At 37.4% G+C, this 26,519-nt stretch overlaps 1 protein-coding gene across 1 annotated transcript in view; it reads right to left on the bottom strand.

Annotated features, from left to right (window-relative positions):
• Nucleotides 1–26,519, bottom strand: part of TENM3 (teneurin transmembrane protein 3) — a 2,757,765-nt gene that overhangs the window by 883,376 nt on the left and 1,847,870 nt on the right. Inside the window, exon 10 of the mRNA XM_060406900.1 lies at nucleotides 1,272–1,352. The gene's annotated coding sequence lies outside the window, so the exon portion shown is untranslated. The remainder of the gene's footprint in view (nucleotides 1–1,271; nucleotides 1,353–26,519) is intronic.

Below are 26,519 nucleotides of genomic sequence, written 5' to 3'. Positions count from 1 at the left end.
TTAATAATAGTATAAAAGGAGTTGGGCAGTAACAATTATTTTGGAAATTGAGAATAAATAGAAACTCTAATATCTTTCTCCCCAGGATCTCGATCAATAAGATACTATCTGAATCATTAAGTGAGCATTTGAAGTGTAAGGGCTTAATTGCAATTTCTTGGGAAGATGCCTAAAAATTAACAGAAATTAGGAAGCTCTTAGTAAGGCTTTCTCTGGAACAGATAACTGGAAAGATAGTTTCATCTTGAAATAAAGAAATGTGATCCCTTTACTCATTTACTATGCCAAATATAGTAAAGCCTCTAACAAATGTGTTATTAAGCCTTACCTGATTTATCTGTACCCGTATCTATTTTCTTGTTTTTTTTTGAGAAACCGTGCAAAATTTTCATCTTATGTTAATTACCAATTTAATCAGTCAATGCTAAAAGAAAATCTTTTGCTCTAATTATAAAAGACAGTTGCTATAAACATTTGACATGATGAATACCTTTCCTGATCTTGGGCAGGCTATAATTTATTAAGCACAAAAATGAGGGGAAAAAATCCAAGTCTAGTGCTTAATCAGCAGTGACCTCCAATTAAAACAGGTGATATTTGCTGGGTTTAAGAATACAAGCAATACGACTCCAATTAGCTGTCAAATTATCTGGCAAAACAGCTGTTACATAAATAGAACATCACTTGGTTTTCCTGTTTACTTTTCCAAGTTGGTCTTTAGTCTAAAGCCATTTAAAAAGATAGTCCCTCCATGCACATAAAACTTGAAAGTAGGGGAAACTAATTTGTAGTTTTGAAGGTCTTTGCTGTAACTGATATTGATGGGGTGGAAAAGGGTGATGGGGAGGGAGTGGGACTAGATGGGGCACAGTGGCTGGGAGACTGAGTAGGGGGGACTGGTAACACTCAGTTTCTTAACTGGGTCCCAGTTACATAAGTTTGCTCCCTCATTGAAAATGAATTGAGCTCTGTGCAATTAAAACTTACACATTTTCCTGAATGTTATATTCAATCAAATGTACACAAGATACAAGTTCATTTCAGAAACATATACAACCACCTCAGCATTGTGTCAAAATGGAAAGGTTTCATGCTAGTGTCTATAAGAAGTAATCATTTTCTTGAAAACTTCCTTCCAAGTTTTCAAGAAACTTGAATCTCTAATCTCTAAGAAAACATAGTAGGATATCAGAAAAAATATGAAGTAGGGCTTGAAACAGAATGGAGACTTTTTGATTACAATCAGATTTAAAAATGTACATGGAACTTACCAAAAAGCTGTCTTCTCCGTCAATTTTGTGGTAGTTTGTGCTTTAGAGTTGTCAAGTGAAGCTATTGGTTGTGGTCCAAGCCTGGAGAAAGAGTACAAAACAGAAAAATTGTTTTACAGTGAAAATTGTTTTATTGTATTTATTTTACTGTAGCTGTATATATTCACTATACTATGATGCATTCTACATAATTATAAAATGATAACTTTCACTTAATCCTTCATATAACAAACAATTGCTAAGTATCCTTGCATGTACCAGGTGGTACAGGAGATAGGTAATGTATAATGCACTACATTTTCCCTAAGGAAATTAGGTAAGTAAAAAAGTATAATAAATATCCCAAATTGGTGAGTGTCATGGAAGAGGTATAGATCAAATATTATGGGAATGAGGAGGTGGGTTACTTTGAACAAGAAGACTGGGTGAAGCTTTATGGGCGAGGTTGGACTTCAGGTGAGAATGAAGAATATGATTTCTTAAAAATGTTGGGTGGAATGCAGAGGGTGATCCAGGTAAATGCGACAAGTGACCAAAGTACAAACACTGAACACAGTGGAAAGGGGGAGAGGGGTGATGGATACATTTCAGTTTCATTGTAGAACAGTTTCAGAGGATTTGGAATTCAGGTGCAACCTGTGGGCTAGAAGTTGAGTCACTTGCAAATTTTCCCAGCTCTATGCTAGACCCAGGGACTCAGCACTGAATAAGGGAAACAGGAGCTTAGCCCTCTTGAAGTTCCTAGTTTATCAGGACAAACCAATACGAAAAGTCATATTAATCCATGATAAGGAGCAGACTTTACTTTGGGGATCTGTAGCAGAAGAACCCATCTGGTCCAAGGATCAAAGGCAAAAGAAGCTAGACTCTGTGAGACATGATCATTTTAAAGCAATGGAATCAGATGAGATGGCCAAGGGAGCAAGTGTGAAATATAAAGAGGGAGGGACGGGGGTCAGAATCACAGTCACGGGAAAGGGAAAAGCAAGCGAGGGAATAGGTCAGAGAGGAGGAAGGAGGCTCAGAAGAGTGGGGAAAGACAAGAGAGAAAAGGTATATGGAGGAGGCTGTGATCAAGAGTGGAATCCATTGAAATTCAAGTAGGGTTAGTAGAAAAGTGTTATTTGTTTGTTGACTTAGATGCAAAAATGATGACAGAAAAATTTTGGGGATGGTAGGGTTGACCTGATATCTGTCAATCACACATGACCATCAGCACGGATTTTTACAGCCATCATCTGTATCTGTGCCTGTGCACAGACCGGCAGTTAGATATTTCGCAAGTCACCTTGGATGAGGGGAATGGGAACCCCTTTTGGTTGACTCTGAGAAACATGCTTTCTGTACCAGACCATTACGCTGCCTCTTCAGAGACAAGGATTCTCATCTGCAGCTCTGCATAAAACTTTTTGCAACCTTGAGTACTATTCTGTTACCTCTGTCAGCTTTCTTTTTCATCAAGATTCTTTCATTATTTCCAATGAGTATCATTGGGTCTTTATAATTAATGGCCAGCACCATCATACAGCCAATGATGTCATTGGCCAATCACGTTTGAAGAAGATTTTACTGTTTGTAGTTGCTATAACCTCTGGGGGATATGAATACATATATTTTAATATTAATTATGATTGTCATTAAAGTTTTAAATTTGTTATTTTTAATTAATCAAACAACATAATAAAGAATTATCAGTTCAGAGGCCTGCCAATATCAAAGTAAACACAATAGCTTTTGATTGTAATTGTTTAGCCCTGATATAATGACAACAACTGTCCTTCATTGCTCATAATTATATGCCTTTAGAGTATATACTTGGAGAAGGCAATGGCAACCCACTCCAATACTCTTGCCTGGAAAATCCCATGGATGGAGGAGCCTGGTAGGCTACAGTGCATGCGGTTGCAAAGAGTTGGACATGACTGAGCAGCTTCACTTTCACTTTCATGCATTGGAGAAGGAAATGGCAACTCACTCCAGTGTTCTTGCCTGGAGGATCCCATGGATGGGGGAGCCTGGTGGGCTGCCGTCAATGGGGTCGCACAGAGTCGGACACGACTGAAGCGACTTAGCAGCAGCAGCAAAAAACATGCTAAATATTTGCTTAAAAATTCATAGCACTTGTGGCTGCAGCCATGAAATTAAAAGACGCTTACTCCTTGGAAGGAAAGTTATGACCAACCTAGTTAGCATATTGAAAAGCAGAGACATTACTTTGCCAACAAATGTCCGTCTAGTCAAGGCTATGGTTTTTCCAGTGGTTATGTACGGATGTGAGAGTTGGATGGTGAAGAAAGCTGAGTGCTAAAGAATCGATGCTTTTGAACTGTGGTGATGGAGAAGACTCTTGAGAGTCCCTTGGACTGCAAGGAGGTCCAACCAGTCCATTCTGAAGGAGATCAGCCCTGACTGATGCTAAGGCTGAAACTCCAGTACTTTGGCCACCTCATGCGAAGAGTTAACTCATTGGAAAAGACTCTGATGCTGGGAGGGATTGGGGGCAGGAGGAAAAGGGGACGACCGAGGATGAGATGGCTGGATGGCATCACTGACTTGATGGATGTAAGTTTGAGTGAACTCTGGGAGTTGGTGATGGACAGGGAGGCCTGACATGCTGCAATTCATGAGGTCGCAGAGTCGGACATGACTGAGCGACTGAACTGAACTGATTGTCCCTGATGAACTATTTCTCTTTCCTAAAAAGCAGCCCTCTATCTGAGAGATCTTTAATATTAAGCAATGATTCAGGACTCAACCTTCCTGGGTATCATACATTAGAGTAAATCATTAGAACAATAATCCTTCCTAAAGTTGTCAGTTGTAAATATACGTTGTCAGTGACTTCTCATTCTTTCAAAATTATAGGACTTTTATTAAAGTGTAATTCTATGCCAACAAAACAACCCAAGGCAGCATCTATAGAAGATAAACACCCCCAAAGTAAAGAAATTTGTTTGATTGTTCAGTCCATCCTAACTATGGATTAGACTGGCACACAGCTGATCACCTTATAGTTAACCACAAGCATGTTAGAACTTCTAGAATGACTGTGACTTGGGCGATCTAGCTATAGTTTATAGCTTGATTTCTCGAAAATTATAGGAGAGAAATAGCATGTTAATTTACAGAAAGTAATTACTTGAAGGGGCTACTGAGTTTAGCCATGCAATCAACATTATGTTTTCCAAATACTAAGTGAATTAAAATAATCATTTACTATTAACTTCACTCTTGCAAAAACTACTTTCAGCTTGTGATAATGTGATACTTCTTGGAAGTATTTAGAAAATAACTAAGATTTATGGAAAATGGATACAGTGTATAACAGCAATTTATATTCTTTTCAGGTTTATGAACAGTGGTAACTGATCATCTAAAATGGCCTTACACTGAGGAATTTCTATGTTTATAGATAAATATATCTCTATAATTTTGAGGTTTCTCCAATCAAGTCTCCTTAAAGATGTATTTGGGAGGATTCTGATAAGAATCATAATACAAATGAAAGAAGAGTGAAGTGACTAGATTTCTAAAGCTCAACAAACCCAGGGACACACATCGTATCTGAAGATCAGAGGAAAAAAGCATTTGATGGAAATAGACAGAGTGGAAAAAAGGAGATATTTCTGTCAGTGCTAAAAAGCTTAGAGAGTCACTGATTAAGGTCACTGCCAATTTTATCAATGAGGAAAGTGCTTTAGCAAGGCTTCAACCCCTCATTTTTACCATCCTCTGTGTAGGCATGTGGATGACCCCACTGTCAGGGTGTCCATGATCAAACACAAAGAGCCCTGAAGGTCAACCAGACTAGAATTTTTATCAGAAAATCTACTGTCTAAAACCCACGGTGAAAAATACATTTTATGTCTTCCTGCCTGCTTGTCTCCTTCAGGATGACCAGCGTCATCAAAGAGAGCCACAGAAGAAAATAAGAAACAAGGAAAGAGAAAATAATCAGTAACCACATTCCCACCTGTCCTTGGCTTCCCTGGAAAGACCATCTAAATGGTTCAGGACAAAGCTTTTCCTTGAAGTATTTATCAATGGAATAACAGTTAACTCCCCACAATGGCTAGTAAGATCCAAGTCCCATGGTCCAAGCAGATACCTAAACAGCTCATCACTAGTCAACATCCAGAAGAGTCCATCTCATTGCTCAGGTGAAACTGATGCAATCATTCTTATCTATAAGCACCACTTATAGCACCACCATTCAAAGTCTTGGAAAAATGGAGGATGTCCTTTGGAAAACACTGACTGAGGTGGGTGAGAGCCAGTTAATCACAGAAAGCTCCATTTAAGGGATTTCTGAGCATTGAGGATTCCCCAATATTCCAATATTCCTCCTTTTCCCCAGGACTTTGAATTATCAATGTCACATTAGTGGGCAGCATCTTCCATTTATTTCTGCCACTTGCTCTGCAGCGAGTCAGTTCTATGACTCAGTTAGGGCTCTGATGACATCTACTTGTCTGAACATGTCAAACCATTTGTGCAAAGTGATTGGAATATTGGGCTTCTGTGGTGGCTCAGTTGGTAACGAATCCGCCTGCCATGCGGGAGACCTGGGTTCGATCCCTGGGTTGGGAAGATCCCCTGGAGGAGGGCATGGCAACCTACTCCAGTATTTTTGTCTGGAGAACACCATGGACAGAGGAGCCTGGTGGGCTTTACAGTCGAAAAGGTTGCAAAGAATTGCACAAGACTGAAGTGACTTAGCACGCACACACGCACATACAAGGGCCTGATTAAAAGGTGCTTTTTTGCAAGGTCAGACAGATCTCTGAAACTTACTGAGATATAACTCTCTCTCATTTTCTTTTTTTCTTGGTAGCCTGGGGTTTTCAACTTTATAGTCATTAGCACCCAAAAGAACAAGGGTGAAAAAGTAATTTCTATCTGGGAATAGCCTCAGACCCTATCAGCTCATTATCAGTGAGCTGTGCTGGGTCCCTACAGCTCAAAGCATGCCCTATGGACTTCTGTGGAACTTCAAAGTTCAGCCTGATGGACAGAAAACTCATCTTTGACTCTTACAGTTGAATAATATGCAATTTCTAGAGGTTAATGGATACTCACTAGTATTTGCTGAGTTGCTAGAAGGTGCTATTCATAAACTAATATTAGCATGTTACCAGAATTAACTGAAAACTCTAAATCTGTATTCTACAAAGACATCTGACAGCCACTCAATGCTTGGGAGCTTTGCAATGCTCCTGCTATTCAGATTCACATGGAAATTTTCAGAATTCCTGAAATCTGGGGAAGGGCACATGGTTATTATTGCTGCTTCGAATTGATCATGCTTGCAGCCAAACGTATATGAATGAATGTATCTGTAACATTACTATTAGATTTTATAATTGTTTACTACTCAGCTTGGTGTATAATTGCTGTGTTGCTGCTGTTACGGCTGCTAAGTCGCTTCAGTCGTGTCTGACTCTGTGCGACCACACAGACTGCAGCCCATCAGGCTTCCCCATCCCTGGGATTCTCCAGGAAAGAACACTGGAGTGAGTTGCCATTTCCTTCTCCAATGCATGAAAGTGAAAAGTGAAAGTGAAGTCACTCAGTCATGTCTGACTTTTAGCAACGCCATGGACTGTAGCCTACCAGGCTCCTCCGTCCATGGGATTTTCCAGGCGAGAATACTGGAGTGGGGTGCCATTGCCTTCTCCCATAATTGCTGTGTTAGTAATACTTTAATTAGTATTTTGTTCTTCCTCAAGAATTTTTTATTAAATATCATGGGGTCTTTTTCAACTGGAAAGTAAAAATAGATTGGGATATATAAAACCTTGAGAGAAGCATGATAAAGTGGTTTGAGAACCTTTGCCATTAAAGAATGGAAGTCAGGAAAGAAAAGATTTCGTGAGTAGGAACCTAAAATAACAATTCTTGTCTGTGGCCAGGTACTCAGAGATGCCTGGATCCAGGAGAAAGGCTCTGTGGGGCTAGGTACCTAGGGCACAATGTCAAGAATAGGACACAGTCTTGCTCAGGGTCAGCCTTATTTGTATATCATGGAGAATCCAAATTTGTTTCAATTTTGCCTTTTTATCCAGGTATCATGAGAACCATTCATGTTTTTTGCCCATAATTTGTTTTTTGCCTAACATTACTAGAAATTCATTTTCTACTCAGACTGTAAATTACATTTCCTATTTGTCCTCAAACCAGTGTAGCATTTCTTTATGCTTTTTATGCATGATATTTACTGTCTTTGACATTTTTATCTAGTAGTCAGTATTAATAAATCTTCATGAAAGTAACAGTCATTCTGATTTTGTTAAAAATGCATTGCTTAGAGTTCTTTGAAGAAGTATGAATGTTCAGCTAAAAAGAATCAAATAAAGGAACAAACCCAGTCATAGAAGCACTCTAATTCATCTTTGTATTGCTTAAATTAACATATTTACCTGAACTGTTAATTTTTTTCTGACCTCCATTCTTTTCAGGTTCCTAAATTATGAAACTAGGCTTACAGTAGTATATTTTAAAAAGTCATATAGGTGAGAATATATACAAATCAGCACATAGATACAGTTTTACAATTTTCTATAAAGATTTCAGAAACTTGCCAACATTTTTCATATTTCTGAAACACATTATTCACATGAAATTCTTCCTAATGTCTGGCTTAAATTTGTATTGATTGTACCTCTACTTATTGCCTATGATAACTTCAGTGGGACCTGAGATCATCTTTACTTCTAATGGGATATACTATTTTACAAACAAAATAAATCTATTCAATGTTTTCATATATTTTATTCCTCTGGACACGGAGATCTATTGATCCAAACTGGATATGACTGTTCAGTCATCAAGATCATCAAGTAACAAAAATAAAGGAAATACAGTACAGTTTTACATATAATATAATGAAGCAACAATTAACAAAAAATACATACTTTTTATTCCATTTAAATTGAGGAAACATGAAAAAGGAAGCTATCTACTACTGTGCCTGGAACATAATAAGTCCCGAAAAACTCATTTTGCCATTATTTTTATTGCGACAAGGAGGCTTAGCATATATATATGGCAGATAACATCTTCTGTAGGATGTTACAGAAAAGCCTGAAATTTTGGCCAATCTAATATATACTCATATGTATAGTATTTTTTTTCTTGAAGGAGGGCATTTATAAAGTTTTGAAAAAGCTTAGATTGAAATAAAAAGAAACCAGTGATGTTGGTAAAAGGTGATGGAAAAGGGAAATTGAAAATATGTTTTAGTACATCATCTGATAAATGGAAATGATATACTATAAATCTAACTGTTTTACTGGACTTCATAAGAAATATAGTAAGTAAGTAAGTGTTAGTTGCTCAGTTGTGCCCGACTCTTTGTGACCCCATGTACTGCAGCCCACCAGGCTCCTCTGTCCATGAGATTTTCCAGGCAAGGATACTGGAGTGGGTTGCCATTTCCTTCTCCAGGGGATCTTCCCAGCCCAGGGATCAAACCTGTGTACTGCGGGCAGATTCTTTACTGACTGAGCTACAAGGAAATCCAGTATAGGGCAAAATGATATGTTTGTGGTCTTCTATGATTCAAAGCTCTTTTATTGTAGCAATGCATATAGAAATTCCACTGATAAAACTGTACAAATTTGTCATCTTACTGACAATGAAATTCATCTCTACTAATCAGATGTTAACAAAGAAACCCATTGAAAGGTTGATTTCTCAATAGAGCCTCTGCTTTATTAAACTGATAGGGGGAGGCAGGCAAAAAAGGAAAAGTGGAGAAATAGAAGTAAAAGGAAATGATTCATGGCACAAATATATTCTTCAATTAAACTGTTAAGCTAACCAAACAAAACTGTTTGTGATGTTAAATGCTATCAGTAAATTTAGTCATGTAAGTACACTACAAAGAAAAGACATTTTGACAAGTCATAGATTTAGGAAGTATTAGCAATATGCGGGGAAAAGACAGAAAAACCTGAATAAATAAATAGTGACTGATATACTCAGCAAGTTCCAGCTCTGCTTGGAATATTGTCCACATAATGAATATTTCAGGTGCATCTTGAGATCCTTATATTTTTCAAAGACAAGAAGGCAAGATGCATTTTACATCTGTTAAAGACTTCTGATTGGCATCTATGTTGAAAGCCTGCCTCAGGACTGAAAGGCAGAATGTTCCTCAAAAGCCACAGGTATGAAATATTTATTCTACCTTCTCTCATAGACAAGAATGAGTTGACTCTGTGATATAAATCTTTACTAATAATACCAACAAAATAACATTTCTTCTGGTAAGTGATTATTCTTAGAAGGTGACCCAGGCCTTGTTTGTTGTAGTTGATCAGAGTAGAATAATGCAAGAATTGCTTACAGTGTTCTTGGAAAACCTAATGTGTTTTCAAGCATTATAGCATGGGAGACCTAAGGCTTGCTAACATTTCCTTAAGAAAGATGATGCTGGATGAATTTTTTCTGGGATTGTTTTATTTATTTTTAATTTCAAAATTACATTTTTGTCAATATTAACCTCTGTTTGCAAGGACATTTTGTATATAAAAATGTTGTACCTATACCGTTGAGTATTCTTTTTATTAAGCAAGGCAAAGACTTATGTGTCTCCAAATATTGCTTAAATCTCCAAAGCCAGCTGAATAAATAAACATTATGTGATCTGTAGTCCAAAAGTCTGCAAATGACTCCATAGGATGTAAAAAAAAAAAAAAAGAAAGCAAAAACTATAATTCCTTCTAAGTATTTCTTGGAGCCAATGATCAGCAGTTTTGTTTAAGCTCTGAGACCCCTGAGTCTCCATAAAAATAACTTTGAAATATTATATTATGTGTGAAAATTTTACACACATGTACATTTATAATGAGCAGGCAAGCCCTCTGCCCTTCCTCAACCTGATAATCAACCATAGTGCCTACTCAAACATGGAAAAAATAAAAGATTCAGAACTCTAAAGCACATAATCTCAGTGCCATTTAGAACCATGTGCATTTCTGAAATCCTCTATTACTGAAAATCTCTCTGTTGGTATTTTCTACTGAATTGTCTGTTTCTCATTATCAAAGTCTAAAAGAAATTTGATACAGTCGTGCAACACTTGGAGAAGGAGCGTTAGAAAAATGCATTCCAAAGTGTTCAGCTTATCTTTTCTTTCCAAAGCAGTAACTACTGTCTGACTTTCCTCATCTAGAGAAGCCAGTTGGGAGGGTGAAGGAAAAAAATCAAACCAAAGTAAATTAAACAATGGCCCTGTGCCTGAATCAATCACAGACACAAGCTTTTCAACACTGAATTGTAGTTAACAGGCTAGGGCAACATTAACATGGAGAATTCTTACTCTGCAAAGCCGCCTTTTGTTTGTAGAATGGAGACCACACCATGCTTCGAACCATGTTTGCCAGAATAAGATGATGTGGGCAAAGCTGGAGATCGGCAATACTGGTAACTGTGATAGTCAGATCGCTACTATCCTCGATAAATCAGGATATGAACTCCTAGAGATGGACTATGGTACATTTTATTCTTAGCATGGCCAGAATTCAGGTGTGACATGTCATCCTTCCTCAAGAGTGAAGATGTTGGAGAAAAGAAAATCTGAAGGAAAAATTGTAAAACATGAACCTTGAAGAAAGCATGTGTTATTCCAACAGGTGTTTCTGTCTGCTCCTGTAAGTCAGCTGGGTTATTCAGATATTATACAGATAGTGTTCAGACAACTCTCGATACACATCTGATCAATTAAGACAGAATTTTGTTTTTGCAATTCAAGCTTTTAAGAAGCATTATAGTTAAAATACATAGCACAGGCATGCTGGGATAATTGGTTGTCAAAGTACACTGGTACCACTGAGTAGTCTTAAAATAGCAGGAAATACAACTGAATACTGGAAAGGAAAACACTATTTCACTTTTTCAAATAAAACATATTGCACCTCTGAGTTCACAATGGGATATTTGCTGAGAGCCTGTAATTAACTCATAATGATGAGAACCACAGTAATAAACATTTCCTTAGCAAAACATTCACTTGTTTTCATTATTTCCTACTTTTTTGCTATTTCTCTGTCACTTTTTAAGTTAGCTTGTCATTATTAATCTGGAAGGGAATGGAGAAAAGGGCAAATAATTTTTCAAGATGTGGAATATTCATTTTAATGATCCAGAAAACATACTTCTGGATAAAACCAGCACATCATCAGAAAGTGCAAATGTCTAAGCAAAAATGAGGGGAATTTATTACCTATTAGTAAAGTTATTTTAGTTTGAAAACTCAGAACCAAGGAAACCAAAATGCGGCTCAATAGCAGATCACCTATATCAGTGGCTTCTAGACTGACCTCCCTCCCTACTCACAGCTGTCAAATTAATCTTCCCAAATACCTTTTCATCATGCCACTCCTTTGCTCAAAATCCTTCAATAGCTGCTCAATACCAACAGCACAGAGTCCACAATTCCTTGGCCCAGGCATTAAGCTCTCTCTACAATCTGGTTGCAATTTTCTTTTCTTGATTCATTTCCCACTCTTCTCTTTAAACACAGTGGTCCCTGTGAATTCTCTGCTCCAGTCTATGCAACACCTTTGAAAAGACTACCTGTTTTCTTTTTCTCTTGTTCTTTTCTCAAGCTGTTCACTGGTGGGGGTGTTCCACCATTCCTTGGCTCTACTCAGACACAACCTGAAGTGCTTCTTTGGATCACAGCATACATGGTCAGGTAGGGCTACCTGTTCAGCAAGTGTGACTTGGCTCTGTGAGAGAGTGTGAGCTCCATGCAAGCCGTGCATGCATGCTAATTCGCCTCAGTTGTGTCTGAATCTTTGTGAGCCTGTGAACTGTAGCCCACCAGGCTCCTCTGTCCATAGAATTCTCCTTGCAAGAATACTGGAATGGGTTGCCATGCCCTCCTCCACGGGATCTTCTCAACCCAGGGATCAAACCTGTGTCTCCTGCATTGGCAGGTGGGTTCTATACCACTAACACCTGGGAAGCCCGAGCAGGTGTATATTACACTACTTTGTCTCTCCTTTGCATCTCCCACTATTGTTAGTACAGGATGGAGACACTGGATAAAGAGGTACTGATTGATAGAACAATTGTTACTACAATGCACAAGTCAATAGCCTAGTATCTGTCTCACCAGTGTCATTTAGAAATAGCTGGTCCATTTCCAAAAAAACAAGATGTCCCTCCCACTCCAAATTTCTCTGTAACTTTCCCCAAAGTGAGAGTGAGGCAGAGAGTAAAACACATACATTTCCAAAGTATTTGGGTTGACTTTGTAAAAAATTCAAATCTAACTTATATTTTCAAATGTGTGGCAAAATTAAATAATTCTCATATATGTAAATAATAATTATTTAATTGCTTTAGATATGCAAACACAGCTGAATGTAGGATGCAGTCAGAATTACTGGGTCCAGTAATGACCCAGCTCTTGGTGTGATGCCTTGGCTGAAGGAAAGGACTCTAGTTACACCTGCCTGACTGGGTTCATCACTTCCTCTTCTGTTCTGCCAGCAATTCTTCCCCCAGTGGACAGAACAATAGTTCTCTAGTGAAAATCAGATCAGGTCCCCCCTCTGCTTCAACCTTGCCTATGGCTTCCCCATCACATCTGAATAAAGTGCACTGTCTTTTCATGATTTATAAGGTCTATTGCTTGAATTCATCCTCCACAGTCTCCCCTCACCCACCACCCTCCAGCTGCCCTGCTCTTCCTCCTGGTCCTCTGTCTTTGCATTTACTGTTTCTTCAGCCTAAACACTCCACCTTTGATCTGTGCCTGGCAGGCTTCTTAAACCATTCTCAAATAATGGTCCTCAGTTAGATCTTTCTTGCGACCACATCTAAATTCAGTAGTTCCCCCTTCCTCACCATAATCTCTATCATATCATCTTATTAAAAAACAAAACAAAGCAGCCCCTGCTGCTGCTGCTAAGTTGCTTCAGTCGTGTCTACTAGGATCTGAAATAATCTTTAGCTGGTTGTTTACTGGCCTTATGTCTATCTCTTTTCCCTGGAAGTAGATACCATTCAGCCCAGGATATTGTCTGTTTTGATCACTGTTGTACTGTTGTCATTAGAAAACTGCTTGGTATAGAGCATGTGATCAATAAATATTTGTCAAATTAATAAACTTGCCTAAAGTTACATAGCTAGGAAGCGACAGAACTAGCCCTGAGACCCAAGTACATCTGTGACCAGTATGGTGCTGCCACCCACGCTGTCCAGGGCTGATGGTGCCACAAGCTTCTGTGTTCACCATCCTGGGGCTCATCCAGCAGTTACACACCATGAATCTTAGATCCAAGATGAAGACACCATAGAAAGTCAATAGACCTGTCTATCCAGGGAGTGTAGCCTGTCACTCAGACCTCATCCTACATGGGGAAGGAAATGTGTTGCAGAAGAATCAGCTGGAGGGACAATCACATCTTATTGATGGGGGCACTGATGCATTTGTTAGATGCAACTCAGCATTTATGCCCAACTTGTAAGGCATGGAGAATGAAGGGAATGTCTGGAAAGGGAAACAGCTACATGTGGTTCACTATAGAAACTGATTAACAATATGCACTCATTTGTTAGGTATTGCAGAGAGCAAGAAAGGCAACAGTAAATTCACAAAGCAGGTTGATTTGGGAATGGAGGAGTAGGTCTTTAGGGTTAGCAGATGCAAACTATTATATATGGAATAGATAACAAGATCCTACTGTATAACACAGAGAACTATATTTAATACCCTATGAAAAACCATAATGGAAATGAATATAAGAAAAAAAGAATGTTTATATATATATATAACGGAATCACTTTGCTGTACAGAAGAAGTTAACACATTGTAAAGCAACTATACTTAAACTGAAAAATAAATTTAAAATATCCAGTCTTGTCTATGAAAGTGAAAGTGAAAGTTGCTCAGTCGTGTCTAACTCTTTGTGACCCCATGGACTATACAGTCCATGGAATTCTCCAGGCCAGAATACTGGAGTGGGTAGCCTTTCCCTTCTCCAGGGGATCTTCCCAACCCAGGGATCAAACCCAGGTTTCCTGTATTTGCAGGCAGATTCTTCACCAGCTGAGCCACCAGGGAAGCCCAAGAATACCAGAGTGGGTAGCCCATCCCTTCTCCAGCAGATCTTCCCAACCTAGGAATCAAACCAGGGTCTCCTGCACTGCAGGTGGATTCTTTACTGACTGAGCTATCAGTGAAGTCTTGTGTACATTCAAATCAAATCTCCATTCTTGTAAAAGTAGTCTATAGCCTATGTTTATCTGAGAAAGTAGTCTTTTGGGGACAAAGTTTTCCTTGTGTAAGTGCATCATCAGCTAGCATCGACATTTAATCATCTTGTAATCCTTGATGAATAATGACTAACCTAAAAATTAGAGAAATATTATATAATAAGACAACAGGGATTGATTCATTGGGTCCCATGATTTAAAATTACGTGTATTGGAAAAAGAATAACAGAAAAATACTGACTCAGACAAAGGCATGCAAATGATGTTTCCTGTTAGAGATTGCTTTAAAAGATGCAAATGCCTATTGCGTCATGATTCTGCAACAATTTATTTGCAATTTAATAGCATAGGAAAGTCAAACATTACCGTTTATTGCCAATTGGAAAGAAGGAAAAAAATGGAAAGCTCTGTGTCTGAGGAGGGATTCTGTAGTTTGGCACATTTGCTGGTTCTTAAACTGCTTTTCTGAACGAGTTTGTCTCTGAGTACGTGGTGGTCCAACGTTCTCGTGACTAATTTGGATTGCTTGCGGCCATGGAGCCAGTGAGGGGGCTCCATTCATAAACAGCCCACAATGCATGACAATGCTGTAAGGCTCATAGGAGGAAGTTCGCTGAGAAGAACTGTAGTATACCAGAGGGGGTTTGGAGAAAATTTCCATCCAGACTACAAAATGTAGACATTGATTTGAAATAAATTGTGACTGATGATCAGTCGATGACGATTTCCATAATCATTATGCTGTCCGTAATTTATCAAGGTAATGATATTTGTGTCCCTGATGTCACATTCATCCTATGGTGAGGGACTGAAGAGCATGCTGTGATTTTTAAAAGCCCTTATTAAGAACCGACTGATTTTGTTATACTTCCAGCCATAATCAGTGGGATGGCTGAAAGTGAATAAAACATTGAAACAATCCTGCTAGGTTTGTAATAAAATTCTTTTGACAAAATCTTCTATAGCACGAAGGCAAAGATTTTATGCTTACAGTATTTTAATTAAATCCTTCTTATCAAGATTGCTCAGTGTAGTTTGCCAATATGCTTTGGAAAGAGATATTACAACACACTGGGCAAAAAAATGTGCCAAAGAACCTCCCCTTAACCCTTCTGGACCATTTTCCCCTGGAATACTTGGTTTCCCTTTTAGATCACAGTTACTTCTTTATGACCATGATTTTCAGCTTGTGTATGGTCAACAGGTATGTTCACATCCTGCCCTTCCTCCCATTAGACACAAAATTGATGAACAATATTCTCATCCTAAGTCAGAAAAAAAGCTAATGGCATTAAACACTAAATGTCATAAGTATCTCTTCACCAAAAGTGAAAGTGAGCTGAGAAAGTCAACGACAGTGAAATAATTAACAAAATTAACAAATGTGTTTTGAGATTGCCATTATAAAATGAATTACGATTAGATTGCAAATGCTATAGCATCACTTATATTTTCTTCGAACAAGGTTTAAATACATACAACCAAATACAGTTGAAAGAATTTCACAAATAATTCTAGCTTGGCATCTTGAGATTTTAACAAAGTTAAGATAAAGCAAAGTACTTTGATTAGAATCAGAAACAGAATATTTCAGATATTTGTTTCATGTAGCTAAAACTATAATTGTTATCTAACTTCCATTTGCTTTTGAAGTAATCCTACCTTACTAGTCTAGCTACTGCTGCTGCTGCTGCTAAGTCACTTCAGTTGTGTCCGACTCTGTGCGATCCCAGAGATGGCAGCCCACCAGGCTCCCCGCTCAACTATCTCAACTCATGCTGTATTTGTTCTGTCTAATCTGAGTTCCTGGCTTTATTACCTTATTATTGATTTCTTTTTACTATGAACATAAAATACACTGTGTTGACCATTTTTAAGTGTATAATAGCATTCAGTGAATTCATAATGTTCTTCAACCCTTGCCATTATGCCCAGTTTCATTACTTGTAAGCTGTTTCTTATTTACTGTCACCTATAAAAGAAAAAAGGTGATAATTACAGTAGCACCTTCATATTGTTTTTGTTAGAAATAAATGAGATGCTGTGATATTTGCAAAGCCTGCCTGGTGTATTTGAAGTGCTAAACTACATACTCCATGCTTGAACTGTTTCTTTCTAATGTTGACATTAACTCTTGAGGGCAAAAATCCTTACCAGAACCTCACAATAGAATCACTTAAATTATTATCTAATAAATTCTAGCGTTACACATGCTTCCATAAATATCACCTTAGAACCTCGTCATAAAACCTCAGGTAACAAATAAAACCAGGTTCTGTCTTCTGATTGTACAGATGAGAAAAGTGAATTTCTGAAAGCTTTATTCAGTCATTTACCCCAGGTCCCACAGTCAAAGAGTGGAGTTAGAAACTGAACATAGCACTTAGCACTCAGGAGGCATGCAACTATAAATGTCTGTAAATAAATGGATGAATTAAATAACAGAGTTTTGACCACAAGTTCTCCACTCCTCCAAACACAGAACAGGGACTGCTTTGTCACCTGACTTGCTTATCTCCAGCCTTTATTCAGCATTCCTGTTTGCTAAGATCCACCAGGACTGACCGTGGGCTCTTGCTTCCTTTAATTCTCTGAGATTCACTTTTTCTCTTTGGGAAAGGGAAAAACCCCACCCCATGCTCTCAAGGCGCGTTTCTGGATGGGGTAGCCTGGGCTTTGGGATGTGGCCACTCTGGTTGACTGTGTTCCGTGGGTTGCACTGCTCGGTGTTGGGAGGGTGTAGAGCATGAATGTTAAAGCGAATTAAACTCACTGGATAGCAGGGGGCATTAGAATGTCACATTACGGTAGTTCGTAAAAGGAAGCACTTAAAAGAATATTTATTTTAATTGGAGGCTAATTACAATATTGTGGTGGTTTTTGCCATACATTGAGAGGAGAGATGATCTAAGGGAACCCTTGAAGTAGGGAAGGAGGCTGACACTTGGGTCTCACCTGTGTCTCTTTAAGTGGTCCAGGATCATCTCAGTGGTCCATGGATCACTGGCACCAGAATGAGGCAAGACTGGAAATACAGTTTGCCTTAATTCTAGTAGTAGTTCTGACTTTGGGTTCAGCCTGTCTCTTCTCTGCAGCTAACCAGGCCATTTGAAATGAAACTGCTTCACTTCTAGTGGGAATATAATTTGGAAACTAACTAATTTTGGCTGTGTGGAATGGAGTGAAGGAGAAAATTGAAAATAACAGGCAATAAATTTAATATACTCAAAAATTGTATCAAAAGAAAGGTAACCTGGGCTATTCTTACACACATTAAAAAACAAAGGATTTTTTTAGTGTTCAGTTCAGTTCAGTCGCTCATTCGTGTCTGACTCTTTGCGACCCCATGAATTACAGCACGCCAGGCCTCCCTGTCCATCACCATCTCCCGGAGTTCACTCAGACTCACGTCCATCGAGTCAGTGATGCCACCCAGCCATCTCATCCTCAGTCGTCCCCTTCTCCTCCTGCCCCCAATCTCTCCCAGCATCAGAGTCTTTTCCAATGAGTCAACTCTTCTCATGAGGTGGCTAAAGTACTGGAGTTTCAGCTTTACCATCATTTCTTCCAAAGTGTAATAGGGAAAATGTTCCAAGAAAAATATTTCACCTGTTGTATTTTTCAATATTTTGATATTAACATTAAAGATGTAGAATATATATTTCACAAAAGCAGCAGTAACTTATCTATTAAAAATTAGGTAGAGTATATGCATTCATGCAAATAATATATTAAAAAACCCAGTAATATGATTTACAGATTGGTAAGCATTATAATTTTTTAAAATCTCTTAAACTTTGAAAACAAATTTTGAGAAATGTAAGCTTCCTATGTAGCTTTTCAAACAAATGTCATTTAAAAATATTTTAAATGTCACTTGAAAAAAGTAAATATCAAAATTTATTTCTAGACACATTTGATGCAAAAATGTATCAAGTTTCTATCAAAAGCATGTAAGATGATTTAGATTGTGCTATTAAAAAAAATTCTCTTTTTAATCAAGCCATACCGACTAACATAATACAGTTAAAGCTGTTAGAAACATTTGTAATTTCTACTTAGATGAGGAAAGGATTACTGAGGAGAAAGACACAATGAGAATCAGGGAATGCAAAAGAGTAAGTTAAAAATAAAGATGAGAAGAGGTCATAAAGGCAGGAAAAAAAAAGCCAAAAAAGGGAAATATGGAAAGGAGAAGGCAACGGAGGGGAGAGGGAGGGAGAGAAAAAGGCATGAAAGGAGAAATGGGAGTGAAATTTGGGAATGCGCACTTCATTAATGAAATGTTAAAAGAGGGTGAGGGACAGGTACTTTTAATTTCAAAATGCAAGGAAACCAAAACCAGCAGCTATGTCTTGCTAATATACCTCCTTCTTAAATAGGCATACCATTATTTCAGTTTTCTGCAAGTCAGGGCAAAATTTATAGGGATTATCTTTGTGTCTGTCAACAGATCATAATGGGTATTTCAGAATTTTCAAAGATAATTCAGAAAAATTCCAATAATGTCTGCATAATGTCACACAAAAGGACCTGGGTAAACTCAGCAGACATCAACTTGAAGGATGACACCATATTCCATTAGCTTGCTTTTGCTTTGACTTTTTAAGTGGCTTTTAAAAACATTTTTGAATTTTTAAACACATTAAAGAAACACTATAATGCTTTTTAGTGTGTTGAGTATGTAAAGTACATTTTTTTCCTGCAAGCATAATTGAAATCTAATTAATCATTTTCTCTAGAGATTTATGTTTTTGAAGACAACTATTGTGACAACAATAGAGACATGACTTTGCTTGTCACCACTGAAAATACTTCAGTTGAGGCAACAGTATAATTTTGTGAAAATGTGTACACACTTTGATTAGTTCTGTTCTCAAAATTTACAAAAGATATTAACAGCCCAACTGAGATGCTTGTGAACTCTCACATCTTTAAGCTAGTCATTGTTTTCATCTTTTAAAATAAGAAATTGATTTATCAGCAATTTCAATTATATTCATTTGTTTTCTATTCATGGGTTAGGGGAATAATGTGTCCCTTTTAGTTATGGACTCAGATATTAACCTATTTTTCCCCCTCATGATAGTTTTAGTGCTGATTTATTAATAATTAGCTCAGAGGCCTCCCCTTGTTGTAGCTGAAATGTGAATGCCTGGTTGCACAGTTTATGAGTGAAATGTAAATTTTAGTGCCAAAGGGTTATTTTCTGCTTCTCCATCTGGAGCTCACACAACTAGACATGTGCATTGTTCTGTATGTTTCAATCCGTTGGCTATAGGGAATCTGCAGTCGTACTCTTGGAATTGTCTCATTAGCTCACAGGATCCCTAATGACAGCCCTACTCTCTACTGACATTCTTGTATCCAAGACGGTCAGGATTCCTTGTGTTATTTAAGGTCCTGGAATCCATTGTTTTGCATATGTAAATATCATCTATCTATCTATCTATCTGTCTGTCTATCTATCTATCTCTCTTTCTCTCTCTCTCTATATATGACCAACCTTGACAGCATATTAAATAGCAGAGACATCCAGTAGTCATGTATGGATGTGAGAGTTGGACTATGAAGAAAGCTGAGCACTGAAGAATTGATGCTTTTGAACTGTGGTGCTGGAGAAGACTCTTGAGAGTCCCTTGGACTGCGAGGAGATTCAACCAGTCTATTCTAAAGGAGATCAGTCCTGAATACTCATTGAAAGGACTGATGCTGAAGCTGAAGCTCCAATACTTTGGCCACCTGATGCAAAAAGCCAGCTCATTGGAGAAAACCTTGATGCTGGGGAAGATTGAGGGGAGGAAGAGAAGGGGATGGCAGAGGATGAGATGGTTGGATGGCATCACTGACTCAATAGACATGAGTTTGAGCAAGCTCTGGGAGTTGGTGATGGACAGGGGAGCTTAGCGTGCTGCAGTCCATGGGGTTGCAAAGAGTCAGACACGAATGAGCAACAGAACTGAACCGATATATATATATGTATGAAAGTGAGAGTGATAGTTGTTCAGTCATGTCCGACTCTTTATGACCCCATGGACTGTAGCCCACTATGCCCCTCTGTCCATGGGATTCTCCAGGCAAGAATACTGGAGTGGTTTGCCATGCCCTCTTCATACATATGTATATAAATATACATATAGTGTATATCTATCAAAAATACTTATCTTATTAGTATATGTTATATACTTAGTATATAGCCATATATATAAGTTGTTTACATGTTTATCTTCTATATATACATAGGCATACCCCATTTTATTGTGATTTTCTTTATTACACTTCACAGGTACTATGTTATTTACAGACTGGAGGCTTGTGGCGACTCTGCATCAAGCAAGTCTATCGGTGCCATTTTTCCAACAGCGTGTGTTGACTTTGTGTCTGTGATCTTTGAGGTTACTACTGCAAAAAGATTAAGACTTGCTAATGGCTCAAATGATGATTATCATTTTCACCAGTAAAGTAATTAAATAAAATTTTAAATTAAGGTATAAACTTTTTTTTAGACATAATGCTACTGCACACTCGATAGACTAGTGCAGCATAAGCATAACTTCCATATGCACTGGGAAAATAAAAAAAGCCATGTGATTTGCTTTTTTTGTGATATTTGCTTTATTATAATGGTCTTTCAGAATTGAACCCGTGATATCTCTGAGGTCTGCCTATAATATATTAATGTATATGCCATATTCAATACTAATAAATTAATTCAATCAAAAAAGAGGGGAAAAGATAAGAAACAAATACAAAGATGTTGGTTACTAAGGATATTTAGCTTTTTCTTAAAAAAAAGAAAACAGTATGGGTCACATAACACCAATGTGAAGGGTAGGGTTGGGGACAGATTGAAGAGAAACTAGTGCAAATAATACCTACTCAGATTATCCCTTAACCTTTCATTTGATGATGGCACAATGCCTATTTTTGCTTAAAAGGAGATATTGAACCTCAATAACAAGGCAGGTTTACTTTTTTCTAAATGTAACCAGTGAAAATTACCTTAATGCTAAAGCTTTAGGTATGTAAAGCTGTGAAATTACTAATTCGCTTGTATTCTCTGTTATAATGCCTTCCATATGGATAGGATTTTCATATCTAAAAGAGATCCATATGGAAATTCTAGAGCCATGACTTTCCTCCCAATGTAGCCACTAAGATTCCAGCTGCTGGTGTTCTGGAAGCAGCCTTGTCTTACCACAGGACAGCAAGGACACTGCAAACCCCACTTGGGACACAGGACCTATGGGAGGGGAGGGCAGTGACTGCTGTGAACAAAACAATTTTCATTTTAATTGTCATTTTGGTTCATACAGTGATTGTTCTTTAAAGGATTTATTCATTCATTGCACAACTGACCAGTTCTACACTTAACCGGGATTGTACACTATCATACTGTTTGATAATACGTGGTCCATGTTCCATAAGGATCATTGTCACCTGTGGTGGTTGTTGTAAACAGATTCCTGGGCTCCAAGCTATGCTGAAAGCAGAGACCTTGTGTGAGGTCTCTCGTCATGTCATGTTCACAGCATCTGGTCTGAATCTTAAACACAGTGGTCAGTCAATAAATATTTATTCAGAGGAAAAATTAATGAACACTAGAAAATAAGGTCCATTACTCTGGAATAAAAGGGAAAAACTACTGAAAAAATGCAAGCCCAGGTAAAATGGTCCTGCTATTATTAGTCATCTTCAAAACAGTGGAAAATAATTCAAAGGAAATTCCTAATAAATCTTTAAGCTGAATCAATGGGAAAATTAAATTTATCTGATAGTAATGTGTCCTGGAGACAGTCTTACAAAGATATATTCTATTAAACAATCTAGAAGTTTTTTCTGCAATGTTCCCACAGAGAAGTTTAAATTTTTAGCCATATTCTATAACTTCCCAAAGCTAGATTTAAAAAAAAAAGTTGAAAGCATTTAATATTAAAAACATTTTTTCGGATATATGGTTATTTTTTAATTGTATATAGATGAACTCCAAGTGACTCAGGAATTTTGTACAATAAGTAGTTCTAATATGTTAAAATTATCTATAGAAAATCACATAGAAAAACAGTAAAAACAGGAAAGAGAAACTGAAATGTAGTAAAAATAATATAGAAAACTGATGTCAAGTGCCCCAAAATAAAAAGCACAGCGGTGAAAGAGAGCACGCATATAAGGTAGAGAGTTTATGAGGATTTTTCAGAAATGATAGAAAGTCTTACTATGAATAGTAAGCAGACTCTAAAAGTTTGTAAGCAAGGAAAGGAAGAAAGCTACAATATGCTAGGAGGACAGACCAAGAGGCTCTGGCCACTAAATAATTCTTCCCTGAGTGAAGATTTGTCCTTTTCTAGTGATTAGGGATTAAGAACCCAGAATGAAACCTGTAGCAATGATTAATATGCCTTTGCAGTAAACTCAGGGAATGGCTTATCATTAATGTGGAACTAACACAATTTCTTGCTGAAATAAGTCCTATTTTTAGGGATCAGTTCAGTTCAGTTGCTCAGTAGTGTCCAACTCTTTGCGACCCTATGAATTGCAGCATGCCAGGCCTCCCTGTCCATCACCAACTCCCAGAGTTCACCCAAACTCATGTCCATCAAGTTGATGATGCCATTCAACCATCTCATCCTCTGTCATCCCTTTCTCTTCCTGCCCCCAATCCCTCCCAGCATCAGAGTCTTTTCCAATGAGTCAACTCTTTGCATGAGGTGGCCAAGTATTGGAGTTTCAGCTTTAGCATCAGTCCATCTAGTTATAGAATCTGTAACTGTAACTTAGTCTTAGGACCAAGACCTGCCTAGATTCATGCATTTATTAATACTCTATTTTTAGGGATCAGTTCAGTTCAGTTCAGTTCAGTCACTCAGTCATGTCTGACTCTTTGCGACCCCATGAATCGCAGCACCCAGGCCTCCCTGTCCATCACCAACTCCTGGAGTTCACTCAGACTCATGGCCATCGAGTCAGTGATGCCATCCAGCCATCTCATCCTCTGTCGTCTCCTTCTCCTCCTGCCTCCAATCCCTCCCAGCATCAGAGTCTTTTCCAATGAGTTAACTCTTCGCATGGGGTGGCCAAAGTACTGGAGTTTCAGCTTCAGCATCATTCCCTCCAAAGAAATCCCAGGCTGATCTCCTTCAGAATGGACTGGTTGGATCTCCTTGCAGTCCAAGGGACTCTCAAGAGTCTTCTCCAACACCACAATTCAAAAGCATCAATTCTTCAGTGCTCAGCTTTCTTCACAGTCCAACTCTCACCTCCATACATGACCACTGGAAAAACTATAGCCTTAACTAGACAGACCTTTGTTGGCAAAGTAATGTCTCTGCTTTTCAATATGCTATCTAGGTTGGTCACAACTTTTCTTCCAAGGAGTAAGCATCTTTTAATTTCATGGCTGCAGTCACCATCTGCAGTGATTTTGGAGCCCCCCAAAATAAAGTCTGACACTGTTTCCACTGTTTTCCCATCTATTTCCCATGAAGTGATGGGACCAGATGCCATGATTCGTTTTCTGAATGTTGAGCTTTAAGCCAACTTTTTCACTCTCCTCTTTCACTTTCATCAAGAGGCTTTTTAGTTAGAGTATTAATAAATGCATGAATCTAGGCAGGTCTTGGTCCTAAGACTAAGTTACAGTTACGGATTCTATAACTAGATCTATGTACCCTTCCACATACTTGATACAGAAGAATGGCAAGTTAAGTGTGCTAGACGGGAATATTTCTTAAACACTTGGTTTTATGTTAAAACATTGTATTTATCTTTGTATTTATATATATATGTGTGTGTGTGTATATATATATATATGTATATATATATAACAGGTAGTAATATATGATCAATATTCCCTTCTCTATCCACTAGCATTGTAGTCTAAAAAATGCAGAGATTTATCTAGCCAATTTTACATTCCGACATTTAGGACAAGCACTAGAATGAAAAGGAAATATAAAGTATATGTGTTTTATGGATTTCCTGATTAATAGCAAAATTTGGACCAAATTAGCTCACTCTCATCACTAGCATTTCATAATTCAAAAGCAAATTATATTTTATTACTAAGAACTTAAATGCAGCCACTCAAACACTTGTGTTAATATATTTAAAAATTCTGCTACTCAAAAACATAGTCATAAGTTTTGAAAAGGATAGGCTACATTTCTTAGAAAACAACTCTTGAAACAAGTTCAACGTGAATGTATTTAATTGATTTACTCCTTAATCATACAAATTTATAAACTGTGTAAAAGAATCATTGATCCCCAATACTTAAGTATCACATTGCATGAATAACAAATGACATAAAATATGCTAAATAATAGCACATTAGCCTAAATAACACTAATAAATTTCAAAGCTTAGCATGAAATGGAAAATCACTAATGGAGCACAATGCAGTTTGTCTAGGCAACAAGCAAAGACTCATACATAATGGAAGAGTACAAATATTAGCAGCAGGCTCAGAGAGGGCAATTGAAATGTGTTTTTATGGACAGAAGGGATTGATCTGGAAAGTGGTTCCTGAGAAGATTCCACTAACCCTGAAGAGCATCTTGGGAGATGGTCATGATTTTCCATCTGCTTCTAAAACTCGTATTGTTTAGATAGCCTGTATTCTTTATTCTTTGTGAGTTAAAAAAATAAAATTATTTTGAGGAGTTTCTATGAAATCACTAGAACAGTGGTCATTTGATCTGGAATTTTCTTGTGTGGCATATTTCTATTTGGTATTCAAGCTCTAAGCGCTATAATTAAAAATCCCTTCCTTCACTCTACAGATAGCACCTGTAATGTAATGAAAGCTAAAAATATTGTAAAAGATGAGACTTAAGTTCTTAGTATATTGGAGCTCCATCCTGACAAGATTCAATGTCATCCAGAAGCTAGTATATGGCAGGGGCATCTTGGATTCCATTCAAGGGAAATAAGTCATGAACACATTAGAAGGAACTTGTTAGGACTATGTTCCAACCAAAAGTTGGTCCCCAGGCATAGAGATTGATGATAACATTATTAAGTAAAGCTCAGGTGTTTTCTACTTTCATTTTTACCTTAATATCACCTCTAGATTTAATTGGTATTTCAAAAGAGAATATAGTTTGAATTTGAACATTTTGTATCTAAAGGTGAGTGTAAGGATGAGAGTTTGAAGGTGATATGAAGTTGTCAAAAGTCATAAAGCTGCTACTAATTTTGAGATAAAAATAAATTGTGCTACTGAAGGAAAAGCTTAGCTAATACAACAGGGAATAGAATAACGAGTTCATCTAATATAGTCCCTAAAAGTGAAGAGAAGATTTTAGTCAAAGGAACTAAGAGAAGATGGAATCTGTTTGTAACAGAACACTCTGGGGAAGTAGAGTGAGTGAAAATATAGAGTTTTGTCCTTCACTCATTTCTATCCTCATTGGCTCATTTATGAGCTTCCTTTTGAATTCTGATCCCATCGGCTCCCTCAGGAAAAATACAACTGGTATTCCATGTCCATCCATCATATTGACCATGATATATTAGTGATCAATAGCATCAATATAAACAATTTTAATGTTAACATTTCCTCAAAAAAGAGAACTTGAAGCATACTTAATACTATATACCATGTGATTTACCTTGGAAATGTCTAGATTTGGTGTGTCATAAAACAATTGTGATAATGCTCAGGTGACCTCTTAATATCTTAGACTAATTGAACAAACTATGGGATGCTCAGTCAGAGCACACTTGCTTCATGCATATGATTTGCTACTGAGCATTAAATGGTAAATGGATTAGCCAAGAGGGAGTTTCAGAGAAATAGTTATGATGTGGTATAAATATTTTGTTTCAGAGATTATTATAAAATTCATATATGAGGAATTGGTTAATTATGCACTTAAGTCCTATTGATCAGAAAACTTATTATAAAAATAAAACAAGAGAATGGGTTAAACAGATTGATGGAGAATTAGATGCTTACAATAGAACTGAGGCTTAGGATAAAATAGAAATTAATGAAATAAAAGTATAATATGA

This window comes from Ovis aries, chromosome 26 (genome assembly GCF_016772045.2).
Source record: "Ovis aries strain OAR_USU_Benz2616 breed Rambouillet chromosome 26, ARS-UI_Ramb_v3.0, whole genome shotgun sequence".
NCBI lineage: Eukaryota > Metazoa > Chordata > Mammalia > Artiodactyla > Bovidae > Ovis > Ovis aries.
This window is presented reverse-complemented; position numbering and strand designations above follow the sequence as displayed.